The sequence below is a fragment of the Saimiri boliviensis genome, chromosome 3 (assembly GCF_048565385.1).
Source record: "Saimiri boliviensis isolate mSaiBol1 chromosome 3, mSaiBol1.pri, whole genome shotgun sequence".
NCBI classification, from domain to species: domain Eukaryota; kingdom Metazoa; phylum Chordata; class Mammalia; order Primates; family Cebidae; genus Saimiri; species Saimiri boliviensis.
Genome location: NC_133451.1, coordinates 96,667,323 through 96,681,039, shown reverse-complemented (window position 1 = coordinate 96,681,039; position 13,717 = coordinate 96,667,323).

Here is a 13,717-nt window from a genome sequence, read left to right as displayed (position 1 = left end):
CTATCCCTCCCCATCCTCCCCACCCTGCAGTTGTCCCTCCCCTCCATTCCCCTCCACCCCTCCACCCCTCCACCTAGCCCAGTGAGTGTTCTCTTCCCTGTGCCCAAGTATTCTCATTGTTCCTCACCCGCCTATGAGTGAAAACATGTGGTATTTGATTTTCTGTTCTTGTGTCAGTTTGCTGAGAATGATCGTTTCCAGATTCATACATGTCCCTACAAAGGACATGTAGATGTGCCACATTTTCTTTGTCTAGTCTATAATTGATGGGCATTTGGGTTGGTTCCAGATCTTTGCTATTGTAAACAGTGCCTCAGTGAACATAAGTGTGCATTCATCTTTATTTTTTTTTTTTTTTTTTTTTTTTTTTGAGACAGAGTTTCGCTCTTGTTACCCAGGCTGGAGTGCAATGGCGCGATCTCGGCTCACCGCAACCTCCGCCTCCTGGGCTCAGGCAATTCTCCTGCCTCAGCCTCCTAAGTAGCTGGGATTACAGGCACGCGCCACCACGCCCAGCTAGTTTTTTGTAATTTTAGTAGAGACGGGGTTTCACCATGTTGACCAGGATGGTCTCGATCTCTCGACCTCGTGATCCACCCGCCTCGGCCTCCCAAAGTGCTGGGATTACAGGCTTGAGCCACCACGCCCGGCCTTTTCATCTTTATAATAGAATGATTTAGAATCCTTTTGATATATACCCAGTAATGAGACTGCTGAGTCAAATGAAATTTCTAGTTCTGGGTCCTTGAGTAATTGCCACACTGTCTTCCACAATAGTTGAACAAATTTACACTCTCACCAACAGTGTAAAAGTCTTCCTTTTTCTCCACATCCTCTTCAGCATCTGTTATCTCCAGATTTTTTAATGATCACCGTTCTGACTGGTGTGAGATGGTATCTCAATGTGGTTTTGATTTGCATTTCTCTAATGACCAATGATGATGAGCATTTTTTCATGTTTGTTGGCCTCATATATGTCTTCTCTTACAAAGTGTCTATTCATATCCTTTGCTTACTTTTGAATGGCTTTGTTTGTTTTTTCCTTGTAAATCTACTTTGTTCTTTGTAGATTCTGGATATTAGCCCTTTGTCAGATGGGTAGGTTGCAAAAATTTTTTCCCCTTCTGTTGGTTGCTGGTTTACTCTAATGATTATTTATTTTGCTATGCAGAAGCTCTTAAGGTTAATTAGATCCCATTTGTTGATTTTTGCTTTTGTTGCCATTGCTTTTGGTGTTTTAGTCATGAAGTCCTTGCCTATGCCTATGTCTTGAATGGTGTTGCCTAGGTTTTCTTCTAGGGTTTTTATGGTGTCTCCAAATGGATTAAAACTTTAAAAATAAGAAAATATTCTAGAACATCCACATCAAGAGGAATTGCATTTAGAATGGTCATTGCAAATGCACTAGGTTGAATATGCTTAGGGTACTGGAGTAAAACGGAGGCTACTATAGAAAGTGATGAGTTGAAGTCACAGACATTGTGGAAGTTCCTATGTATTATGGAAATTCCTGATGTACTTTGAGTAAAGGACCAAAATGCTCTAATTTAAGCATTAAAAATAATACCTGGGAATCTGTAAATAAAATAGATCAGAGAACTGCATGCAGTATAGAAATTAATAAGGAAGTTACTGCCATAGAAAAGGCAAGAGATGATGGTGACAGTGTTGCACAGAGAGATTTAATTCTGGGTGTATTTTAAAGGAAGTTGTGAGAAGATTTGGATGGATTGAATGAAGGTTGAAAGAAAAAGAGAAGAGTCTGACTTCTAAGATAATAACCCAAAGATTAGAAGAATGGAGCTGCCATTTATTGCATAGGAAAAGATGGGGAGAGGAAATGAATTGTGCAAGCAGTGTGTGGCAATCAAAAAGCCAATTTTGGAAATATTAATTTTGAGATGTTGAGAATATATGAGCCTGGAGTATAGGGGATTTGAACTGGAGAAATCAATTTAAGAATTGTAAGATGAGATTCCCTAGGCAATAAGCAGAGATAAAAAAGGAAGATGTCCAAAGATTGAATTCAGAGAAACATCAATATTAGAAGTTAGTTAAAAAGTAGACAAAGAAGGAGAATCCATTTAGATCAGGTAGAAACTCAGCAAAATAAGCCAAGTAAGTGTACAAAAAGAAGGGAGTGATTAAAAAAATCAAATGTCATTGATAAGTTAAATAAAATTCAAACTGAGAATTGACCATGTATTGGTTAAAGTGAAGCCCATGGGTGATCTTGTTGTGTGCAGTTTCAGTGAAAAGGTGAAGACAAGTCTGACTGGAATGAATTCAGGAGAGCAAAGGATGAAAACAAGTGGAAGCACAAAGTATAGACCAATATTTTCAATCTTTTACTGTATAAAAAAATAACTGAAAAAAAAAAAGCTGCTGTAGAGCAATGAAGTGCCTGGGTTTTTCTAAAAAGATTGAGTATAATAGACCACGATGGGAATTATTTGGTTTGAATGTAAAAATTGATGATGCGGAAAACAGAAAAGAGGACAATTGTCTTTTAGTGACCAAAGACAATGTAATCCATTGTGTAAATGAAGGTTTTGGCATAACAAGGGAACAAAGTCCATGGAGAAAGTAAAATGAGCACACAGGCTCCTAGTTTTGTATATTTGTTTGAGAATGTTTAGAATTCCTCTTAAGATTATTGCTTTTTAAAGAAAAATAAAAAGGAAGAGTATCATCTAAGAATAAAAAAAAACATGAGAGAAACTACTATTGGAAGTTTGGGAAATGAGGATAGAGTGGATACAGTTATTGGGGTTTGGGAAAGAAAGTGTGCGGGGATTACTTGACAGCGCTAACAGACCACCGAGGTTTGTGACAAACAGTATAAACTATGGCAAGTTAGTATGGTTTTGAATTCTGCTTCAGTTACATTGCAGGTTGCAAATGCTAAATGAACAGATAATTGAATTTATCTAGATGTGAAGCTTTTGCAGCTATATGTACTGAAGAAAGTGTCAAGGCAGTAGGGTGAAAAGCAGAGGGGCAATTCTAATGATGAATCATAAAATCTAAGCTGGAAAATGATGGAAAGAAGCACATGAAATGGGTGAAAGGCAGAAAAATATAGTGGGTCAGTGGCAGGGCAATCCCAATGATGTGAGTAAATTTTGCAATTAGGGGATTCAAGAATTGATCTAGATATTTGCAAATGAGAGCCTAAAATTGTTCTTACAAAGAAGTATAAGATTATCAGAAACACAGGTCTAAAGTTTATGAGATAAAAATAAGATAAAAAAGAGTGTTACATGAAGAGACATGATTGGATATTGAAATTATTAAGAATTATATAGAAGAAATAGAAGAGAGAAAAAGGAGTGAGAGAAAGGTAAGAACAGAAAGGAAGGGAAAGGAAAGAGTGCTCTGTATTAAGGTAAGAAATATATGGGAGTCACACAAAGTGTGTAACTGGCTTTTACCAATTGGGGTAGTTTGTGGTAATTATATGATGACAAAATTAGTCTAAAGAAGCTTCCCCTTCTTTTGCAATGGCTTCATAGAAAACATTGTTTAAATATATAACAATCTGTGTAGCCAGTACCTGATTGCAAAGAAGCAAGCAATTGCTATTTCAAAATATGTTTCTTTAAAGTTTGGAAACTTTTTTCCAATTGATGGCTCAAAAGATTTTTCAATTTTACTGAATTCACAGCATATTTTCATAGCATCTAAATATTTCCTAAAACAAATCTTTGTCAATCAGATATGTTTAAAAAAGTCTCATTTCTCTTTAAAATGCAGATTTATTTACTTAATCATGATTAAGTAAACTACAATTCACCAATTTAAAGTACACAATTCACCAATTTAAAATACACAATTCAGTTCAATTTAATATATTCCCAGATTTGTGCATCCAATTGCCACAATCAATTTCAGAACATTTTTATCATCTTAAAATAAAATATTATTCCCACTGGCGGTTGTAACCCATTTGTCTTCACATTGCCTAAAAAATTACTTTCTGTCTGTATAGATTTTCTTATTCTGGACATATAAATAGAATAGTATCACATGAGGTCTTTTGTGACTGGCTTGTTTCATTTAAAATCACGTTCTCAAGGTTAATCCATGGTGTGGCACGTATCATTATTTGGTTTATTTTGTGGCTGTATGATATTCGATTATAAGGATATACCACATTTACCATTCATCAATTGATGGACATTTAGATTGTTTTCATTTTGGGGGGCTATTATGTATAATGCTGCTAAGAACATTTGTTTTTAAGTTTGTGTGTGTGTGTGTGTGTGTGTGTGTGTTGACATATGTTTTCATTTCCCTTTAATATTAGGTTGGTGCAAAAGTAATTGTGGTTTTGCCATTGAAGTGATGGCAAGGAACTGCAGTTACTTTTGCATCAAACTAATAGTTAACTAGGTGTGGAATGGCTGTGTTCTCTGGCAATTTAATGTTTAACATTTTGAAGAACTGCTGAACTGCAGATGCATCATTTTGCATTCCCACCAGCAATGTGTAAGGTTTCCAATTTCTCAGCATCATTGTAAAACGTGTTACTGTCTCTCTGACAATAGCCATTTTAGTAACTATGAAGTACATCATTGCAGTTTTAATTTGAATACCTTTTATTTAATTCCCTTCCTTCCTTCCTCCCTCCCTCCCTTCCTTTCTTCCTTCATTTCTTTCTTCACTTCCTTCTCTTCCTTCTCTTCCTCCCTTCCTCCTTTCTTCCCTCTTTCCCTCCCTCCTTCCTTCCAGCTACACTGGCTAGAACCTCCAGTGTTGAATAAAATCAGCAAGCATAGCCATCTTTGCCTTCTCCTGACCTTAGGGGATAGTATTCACTTTTTCGCCATTAAGTATAATAACTCCTAGTTGTTTTGGTTTTGGTTTTGTAGATGCCAATATCAAATTGAGTAGATTCTTTTCTAGTCCCAGTTTGCTGAATACTATTTTTCATAACAGGGTGTTGTATTTCTTAAAAAGTTTCTTATTTATCTATTGAGATGTTTATATATGATATTCTTTTTTCAGTTTACATGATGTAACATGTTAATTAATTTTTAGATGTTAGACCAACCTTAGATTCCAATTGGGTATAGTATATAATCCTTTTTATATGTTTCTGGATTTGATTTGCTAGAATTTTATTGAGGTTTCATTTCCTTTTGTCTGTTCTCAATTCATATTTATAAATAAATCTTTGCTTTTTGTATTTTGTTGAATCATTTCTTTATATGCTATGCTATTTCTGAATTATTTCACTTTTATAATATTTCTCTATATTGCAGACTTTTCTTTATAATTATAATTTTGTTTACTATGTATATTTCAAATTGTATTTTTTCATAAAATTGTATAGATTGTATAGGCTTATTTACTGCAAAGTATATGTACAAATATGTTCTAATTTATTTTCTTCATTGGTTCTGGCTAAAAAGATGTTTCCTCCAGATATTATATTTTAACTCATGCTTTATTTAAGCACTTTTGAGCTTTTATTTTTAAATTTATTTCTAAATTTAGAAATGTAATTTGTTTCAACTGTTTTGCCATGAGAGTAGTGGTAAGAATCCAGCTTTACATTTTATTCCTGATTACCACTTTTACTAAGCAAACTTTATTTTGTTTCCCACTCTATTTAGAGAGCCTAAACCAACACCTACCGAACCATAGGCTGTCAGTAGAAATTTATTGAATTAAGGAGTGGAAGAAAGTAAATTATCACATTATATATTAGATTGTTATATACAAAATTAATAAAACAAATGAACAAAACTTACTACATTCTTTGATGTTTCCGAAAAATTTGAGAATATTTCTGTTTATATTTGTGTGTCTGTGGCTGAGAAAAAGAGACAGTGAGAAAGAATATCTTAGGGTTATCTTCACTGATCTTATAAATTTTTATTGTTAACATGAATAGTTTTTTCTAAAAAGTGTTGCTTACACATAAATAGTGATTTTCAGGCCTGTGTTATAAAAATGATCAGTCTACGAAAAAGCTAAACAAACTACAAGGAAACATTAAATGTGTATTAGTAAAATAGACATAAAATGTGGACAGCAGCAAACATTCGTAATAAAAAGATGTAAGAAGTTATTCATAGAAAGCTTTTACTGAAAGAATAAATATTTTAACATAGTTTGAATAGGAAAATGAAAGAGGCCTCTGGCAAAGAAGTAACATTGTTTCAACCTGCAAAAATTAAGAGAGAAGTTGGGGAATATAAGTAGAACAGTGTTGAACATGATTGAAAGAGAGAGCAATAAGTTTTTATTTTTATTTTAGTTTTAGCTTCAGAGACAGGATCTTGCTCTGTTGCCTCAGCTAGAGTGCAATGTATGGATCATGCCTTGCTAATATTTTAATTGTTTGTAGAAACAGGGTCTTATTATGTTGCCTAGGCTGGTCTTGAAATTCTGGCATCAAGAGATCCTCCTGTCTCAGCCTCCTAAAGTGCTGGGATTACAGGCATGAGCTAGCACACCCAGAGTTAAATTCTAAGAGGAATAGCTTATATAACTGGAGGACTGGAAAGAGGTGAAAGTATTCTTATCCTTTTTCCTCAAAGTACCTTTATCTTCATCCATCTGAGTAGTTTAAAAATTTTATATGTTCTTCTTTCTCTGTGTTTATTTTTGGGTGAGGTAAACTAATTCTTGGCCAGGTTAGAAATTAACTGATCTCAAATAAATTCATCTCTCTTTCTTAATGTCCGTCTCTTTGAGACATCAAAATACAATGAAGTAAGTAACAGAAAATGGAGTTAATCTCCTCATATTAATTTTCATAAAATAAATGTGGGGGCTCATCACCCATTTACAATGAATGTTGGAGCTCTTGTTTTAAATAATTCAGCTCTAACTTACATCATACTTGTTTTGGAGTGTTAGTATACAGTTTAAGTTATTGAAACTTGTATAACCAGTATAAGGTCGAATGCTATGTTATTTATTAGTTGCTGCTAAGTATGACAAATAAATTTTGTTGTTTTACTTTATTTTTTTATGATACTTTTCAGTTTAAAAAAATTAAAGTAAAATTTTGAAAGCAAATATAGATTCTCTCTCGATGGCATAGTGTAGTGGTTTAGAACCTAGAAGACCCTACATTCAGAGCCCAGAGGTTAGATTCTGGATTTTCCCCTCAATAGGTAATTTGACAGGTTTACGAATCAATCTGTGTCTCATGATTTGCCAGAGTTTTTATCACATAGAGAGTTTTTATGAGCATAAAATACTGAATAATTCTAAGGCACTCAAAACGATATCAGAAACATAATAAGCAAAGAATAAATAATTCATCTATGTCTATCTGACTTTAGGAAATAATGCTGTAGATTACCTGCTATCCATAGAAAAAGGCATCTCTAGAACTAATGGAAAATATAATCTGGTTGCTCTTGATGTGTGTATGGTACCCAATCAAATATCACTTTTCTTTTTTAAGTGAACCCAAGTAGTGAAAAAATTTTCTCTTGTTTTTTAAACAAGAGCATTAATATAATCACACATATAAATATTAATACTCAGAATCATCTTCCATAACAAGCTGGTACAAGCTTACATTACATAGTTCAGAGTTCAAACAAATTATGTGTTATTTAAAAATATTTACAAATTAAAATTCCAATTTCTTTTGGACTCCTAAGATTGAATTTAATATCCCTTCTTTTTCTCTTCCTCCTTCTTCTTCTTAAAATAGAGTTTATATAATCCTTTAATGAAAGGAAATTTTAAAGATCAGTATTTTTCTATTATTTTTGTAATATTGGTTTGTTTTAATGTTTTAAGCATTTTATATGAATTATAGTATTCTCTCTCTCTCCCTTTATTCCCACTTCTGATTTTTTTTTTTTTTTATCTTTCTTTGGGCATTTGTTGTTGAAAAAAATTTAAGCAATACAATATATTTTCTGAAGCCTTTCTAAATGTTGTCATTTAAACACTTCCTGGGGACAAAGGCAGAATGCTCTGTTCTAGTCCCCACTATAAAAGGAAGGATTTGTACTGTTCACTAGATTTTTCTGAAAGGAATTTAACAATTTGAAACCAAATGGCTTAAATTCCTTTTTCTGTATCCATTAAAAGCCAACATTTTATTTCCTTTTCTCAACTTGCTGTACTCCTTCACAAACACTTTTGAGATTTAAATATCCTGAGTGTACTGAGATCCCAGGGGATTAGAGAATGTTTTGAGTTATAAATGGAAGACATTTACACAACATGGCAAAAGCCTGGAAGAGTGAACCTAGATTTTCTCCCATGGATACTAAGGCCGCCTCATAAAGCTAGATGGTCCTGAATGTCCCGTGGCTAGCAGGATGCTATCAGTGCTGTGATGAAGTCATTGTGGCACATGGGGACTTACAGATTCCTCAATGAATAATAGCCCAATTACTTGATACATATATGACCTGAGGCAAGCTGATCAAACTGTCTGTGATTTTGCTTGGTTCTTTGTTTGCATAATGCTGCCCCTGAAATAACTTCACATTAACTCTCTTTCCTAGAAACTTGTAAAACCAGTCTCGAGTTGAAAGATAAAAAAAAGGGAATCAAGGAAAGGACTTGTAAAGACTTGAAAGAAATAGCAGATACAAGACAAAAAAAAAAAAAAAAAAAAAAAAAAAAAAAGGCTTGAACGAAGTAGTCAGAGAATCAAATTATTCTTCTCCGTGAAGCTTGCCTTTTTTCAAATGTGTCATTGTCTTGATTGGCTTAGAGCATAAAGACTATTCCTGCAGAAGAGCTGTTAGTTGGAGAGGAAGTGTCTGCATAGAAGAATCATTTAAAACAAATCAAGAATATTGCAGTGAAGGACCAACACAAAATGTTAGATTGAAGCTGTTTATTTAATTGGGCAAAAATAAATAATTTCCAACTCTTGAAATCCATGCAGTGTTTTCCAAAATAATGTGGCGGGAAACTGTTGGCACACCCACTTTTTTTGACTTGCAAAACATCCAGTATTTGGCAACAGCAATTTCTGTAATGCTCTAACTTGGAGAACAGAGAGCTACAACGGTTGCTGTCATCTCTGGCATTCAATGAGGCACTTGCCAAGACTGAATAATCAGTAATGCTTGCTTTTTCCTTGAGGTCGATAATTAGATTTAATAATTTTACAGATTTTAATTGTTATATTATTTACTTGTAGGTATTATGTAAACATATCCTGAATGTCTATCATTAATACCTTAAGTTTATGCCTTAGCTACTTTTTGCTAGCTATTCATTGTACAATGATTTAAATTTAGAATTATATCAAGATTATGAAATAATGAGTTCATTGATGATATACACAGTCAAATAATTGCAATCTAGTAATGTACTTCATATGAAAAATTTATGTTATTTTCGTACGGAGTTTTTCACATTATGATTTGGTTTGGATTGGTGTTTCTGTCCAAATCTCTTGTCGAATTTTAATACCCAATGTTGGAGGTGAGGCCTGGTTGGAGGTGACTGGGTCATGAGGATGTTTTCTCCTGAATGGTTTAGCTTCATCCCATTGGTGCTGTTTTTTTGATGATGAGTGAGTTATCCTGAGAGCTAGTTGTTTAAAAGTGTGTAGCACCTTTCACTTCTCTCTCTCTCCTTCCTGCTTTTGTCATGTAAGATGCCTCATTATTCTTTGCCTGCTGCCATGATTAAAAGCTTCTTGAGGCCTTCCCAGCAGAAGATGCTGTCATGCTTTCTGTACAGCCTGGGAAACCATCGGCCAATTAAATCTGTTTTCTTTATAAAATACCCAGTCTCGGGTATTTCTTTACAGCTATGCAGAAATGGACTAATACATCCCATTAAATATATCCATATGATTATTGTACAATTAATTAAATTACTGCGCTATACTGTTTATAATTTTTAAATTCCTAAAGATTTTATTATGAATTATATCTTCCAAAGTGTATTTTATTATAACTAAAACAACACCATAACTTATAACTGGGAATCATTTTTATTTAATAATTTTAGTATATTTCTAGATAACATTATTAATGTAAACTTAAATTGAATTTCACCTACTGGAAAGATAAGACTATCATGACCTCTCAGTCTAATTCTTCACTATTTACATGGTGCATACATGATTATATTGCTAATTTTTATAATCTGTTCAATGGGCCAGGTATAATAGACCTTATTATTTAGTCAAAATGGCTTCTCACCACTATCTTGATCAAAAGAAGCCCTCGATACTACCATGAAAAATGCACACAAAAACACATATATACACACAATATCCTAGGCTCGTGCTATTTTCCATGCCCATATCATATAGTATATTCAGTTATCTCTAGGCTATTTACCCTGAAAGTTCTATGGTTTTAATTATAGGTTAGGAGAGTAATTTTCTACGTTTGGTTATCAGAAATATTGAATTTGATGAATTAGAAGGCCATTGCACAGTTTTAAATTAACAAAACATTTACTAATCATTTTTCTTCCATTTAAGTTCTTTCTCATGATTTTTAAAATTTTATTTAACTGTGTTTCTCTTATTTTGCTTATTACTATCTCATGATTAGAAGAAATTAATGAGAGGTATCATCTCTTTACTATTTGAAAGGTTCAAAGAAGATTTTTAAAACTATAACTAAAACCACACTTAGTGTTTTTATTTTTCTTCTCATTTTTAATAATATAGATTACAAAGCTACTGTAATTAAAATGTTTTCTTGAGACTTTGAGCTTTTTTCACATGCCTATGTCAAATTTGTATAATTTAATAGACTCTATAAAGAGCTTTACAGTGAGAATATAACTTTTTATTTCCAGAAATCTGAAGAATTATAAGATCTAAAAATCCTACCCACTGGAGAAAAAAGATTCTGTATAAAACTTGCTTTCTAATGCATTGTAGGGGTGATAAATAAGAAAAGTCTCCAAAATTTATGAACAAAAAATAATTTAATAAAACAAAAATATTTGAGCTATTATCTGTGTAGAAGTCCTGCATGTTGGGCACACTTTATTATTATTATTATTATTATTATTATTATTATTATTTTATTGCATTTTAGGTTTTGGGGTACATGTGAAGAACATGCAAGATTGTTGCATAGGTACACACATGGCAGTGTGGTTTGCTGCCTTCCGTCCCCTCACCTGTATCTGTCATTTCTCCCCACTTGAATGGTTGCAAAGCTTATGCATACTAAGCTTTGGTCGTTTTGCTGGATGTGAGAGCTAAAACTCCAATATTAAGTCTGGAGTTTAGGAAGAATCTAAATTGACCACATATTGATTGTTCGTTTTGGGTCTTTAAATGCATGAGAAATAGAAATGCTTTAATAGTGTTGGTGGGAATTTAAATTAGTTCTAACACTGTGGAAGACAGTGTGTTGATTCCTCAAAGATCTAGAATCAGAAATACCATTTGACCCAGCAATCCCATTACTGGGTATACACCCAATGGATTATAAATCATTCTACTGCAAAGACACATGCACATATATGTTTATTGCAGCACTGTTCACAATAGCAAAGACTTGGAACCAACCCAAATGCCCATCAGTGATAAACCAGATAAAGAAAATGAGGCATTTATACATCAGGGAATACTATGTAGCCATAAAAAGATGAGTTCATGTCCTTTGCAGGGACATGGATGAAGCTGGAAACTGTCATTCTCAGCAAACTAAGACAGTAACAGAGAACCAAACACCACATGTTCTCACTTATAAGTGGGTGTTGAAGAATGAGAACAATGGACACAAGAAGGGGAACATCACATACGAGGGTCTGTCAGGAGTGGGAAGCTATGGGAGGGATAGCATTAGGAGAAATACATAATGTAGATGACGGGTTGTTGGGTGCAGCAAACCATCATGGCATGTGTACACCTATGTAACAAACCTGCATGTTCTGCACATGTATCCCAGAACTTAAAGTATAATAATAATAATAGTAAAGCAAATCTAAATCCTTTTAAGAATGACTGTGTAATTTTACCCTCAAGATTTTTATCAGTTATGAATGATCAAATTAAGCTTTCAGTCAAAGATCATAAACACATATAAAAACAAATGACATTAAAATCCAAGAATTTCAGATATTGCAATAATTAGATAATATACAAGACAAAAAAGTATAAAATGGTAAAATAAAAATAAAGTCACAAAATCAGACAGAAAAATATGACTATAAAAGGCAATTTTACAAAGGTAGATTAGGAAATAATAAAATGTAGAGTAAAAATATAATCACTGAATTATAAACTCATTGAATGGCTTATTCTCAGAGACAATTGAAGAGAGAATTTGTGAAATGAAAGATACGTAGAGATAAATTACCCAAATCCAAACCCAAAGAGACAAGATTAAGAACATACAAAGTAAGAAAGAATAGGAATTTTTAACTTTTTGAACTGGCATTTAAAATGGAGACAAAAGAGGAAATATAAGAGAAATGATATTTAGTTATAGTTGAGAATGTGTCAAAAGTTAAAGAAGCAATTAATCCAGGAATAGAGGCAGCACAACATATATTAGGACATCATAAACTAATTAACTCCATGCTTAGGCACATCTCGGTGAAACTTTGAAACAATAAGTTCAATATAAAGATTAAAATCACATTCAAAATAAAAAATTATATATCTCAAGCAAAGGAAACTGGGCTGAGAACCTGCTACTCATAGCAGTAATAGAAACCAGAGCGAATGGTATAAAATCATTGTTCTATAGAGAGGAAGTAATCAACTTAGAACTATATAACTAGCAATGATATTTCAATAAATGGGAAGAAATTAAAACACATACTGAGAGAATTTACTAATACAGCATTTCTACAAAAATGTATACAGAATAACTCAAGAGAAAGAAAGGTTTCACAAGCAATGTCGGATATACAAAGAAGGGAATAACAAACACATTTATAAATAGGATGTCAAACAAACATCTGTTTAAATGAATAATTAATGAGTATCTTAAAAAACGACAAAATTAAGGCCAGGCATGGTGGATCATGACTGTAATTCCAGCACTTTGGGAGGCCAAGGTAGGCGATCACCTGAAGTCGGGAGTTTGAGACCAGCCTGACCAACATGGAGAAACCCTATCTCTACTAAAAATACAAAATTAGCTGAGCATGATCGCACATGCCTGTAATCCCAGCTACTTGGGAGGCTGAAGCAAGAGAATCGTGTGAACCCAGGAGGGAAGGCTGTGGTGAGCTGAGATTGTGCCATTGCATTCCAGTCTGGGGAATGAGAGTGAAACTCCTTCTCCAAAAAAAAAAAAAAAAAGACGCAATTAAACTACTATACCCTAATAACATAGGAGTTCAAATTGTTATGATTATTGTCAGTAGTAAGGGTCCAGGAATTGTTCAGAAAGAGAGTTAAGACAGATTAAAATAATTGTAAGGCTAAAAAAAATAGTTTTGCAAGTAAACCCTAAATGTTTAAAACTATATAATAAAAATACAAATATTTCTATATTTTAAATAAAGAAAAATAGAATAATACAAAATGTAAAACAAAACCCAAATGTCCAAATGTCAATCACTTAAAAACAAAGCAAGATAAAAAATGCATAGCAAAAGTGGGACAAATTGACAGCAAAAGTTATATGCTAGAACAAGGCCAAATATAATACAAATCAAAATAATCATGAGTACAATTTAGATAGCTGTAAAATAAGTCATGATTGACTAAAGCACTGCCAACTCTACTTTTTATAATATTAAAATACCAAAATACCTGAAATTTTAGGGTATGAATTAAAAG